Source organism: Poecilia reticulata, linkage group LG10 (genome assembly GCF_000633615.1).
Source record: "Poecilia reticulata strain Guanapo linkage group LG10, Guppy_female_1.0+MT, whole genome shotgun sequence".
NCBI lineage: Eukaryota > Metazoa > Chordata > Actinopteri > Cyprinodontiformes > Poeciliidae > Poecilia > Poecilia reticulata.
In genome coordinates this window covers 8,769,193-8,770,880 of record NC_024340.1, presented here as the reverse complement: position 1 = coordinate 8,770,880, position 1,688 = coordinate 8,769,193, and positions in this window count along the sequence as shown.

Genomic DNA, 1,688 nt, shown 5'->3' with positions numbered 1-1,688 from the left:
TGGGATGACCTTGGATCCTGACATTCGCCTCTCTTCAGATGACTCCACTGTAGCTTGATGGAAAGGAGCAAGCACAAGAAGTGTTTCTCCTATGATGGTATGCTCATCAGCTGTAAGTGGAGTCAAAACTGCCTTTAGAGAGGCCAGAGATACCCACACTGGTTCCCTCTCACCATGTAGCCTTGACAGCATTTCATATGTACTGGCACCTCATTGATAAGTTTCAGGATTGGTCGTCCCATCTGTTGTTGCACTTGAGCAAGCTTCTCCTTGGCTGTAGTGCTTGATCTGAAGTATGTGACAATGTGCCTAGATTTCTGTCTGATGGATGTAAGTGTGGGGATCTGATCACATGATTTTCTAACTAATAAATTGAGAGTATGTGCAATGCAAATGGAGTTCCGAATTACTAGCTGCCTAGCGGATGTGATCACTTTACTTTATTGGTTATGGCCCTGTCATGGTGGTATTAATCTTTCGAACCCACATGCAAGAACACGACCAGAAGAGACGAAAAATAATACAATAATGATTTATTGAAGTCATGGGAAAGGATGGAGAAGGGGGAGAATACTGGAGTGGAGGACCAGGTCGTCTTACTGCCGATGAGAGGCACAAAGTTAGACACTGTGTGGAGGAAGTATCCGGAAATAATCAGAGAGGGCTTACTTGAGAAAGATGGGGTGATCGGCTTGGGTTAGTGCTTGAACTCGTTGGAGAGCGAACAGTGATAGTCAACGATCGGAGAAGCGGCGTAGGTTCCGGTTCTTGTAATTTCTTTTCTCCGGTGAGGTTCGGACGTGGGTCTCCTGACCCGGAACGCTCCGAAGGGGAATCCACCAGAGAAGGATCCACGAAGAGGGGAAGACGAACACACGAGGAGTGGCGTCTAACCGGTAACACCGGTAGAGTCGGGGAGAGACACAGGAGGTAGGTGATCCACAGCGGGGAGACAGACTCACACAAACTCGGGGTAACTGATCTCTTGGGAACAACGAGGAGACGTCTGGATAATCTGACGAGGGAGACAACAAAGAGTTAGAATCAGCGAAGATCACAGAGGGCCTTTCTCTGGAGCGATCAGTACCGAGGTAAGCAATCACTCAGGCGATGACAAGGAGCGACGCTGCAGCTTATATCCAGGGTCCACGCCCTCTAAACGAGCTGCAGGTGTGCGCCCAGGTTGAACCCCGCCGCTTTCCCGGGGTAGCACATGGGTGACACCTCGTGGGTGTCCGAGGAATAGCGGCTCAGAGACCAGTAATAAAACAAAAACAAAACTAAGGAAAACAAACCAAGAAACAAAAAGGGGAGAAAACACAGACCCTGACAGGCCCAGTCCTCCATTATGTCTCTTGTGACTTGGGCCAAATTGTCAGCAGTGTGACTTTGTGGAAAGTATTGTACTTCTAACACAGATGTACACAACTGCAGATTTTCATTAATGTAGTGACAGATAAGAGCCAAATAAGCCTCCATGTTCACAGATGTCCACATGTCAGCCGTTATACTCACTGCCACAGCTTGCTGTACTTCCATTTTCATTCGTTCCCATTCCTCCTCAAACTTTTTGGCCATCATTTGTTTGATGGTCTGAAAATTATATCAGTGAAACCAAAACAAAATCAATATATTAAAATTAAAGATTAAATATATTTTTTAATTTAAGCTACTACTTTAGATAATTT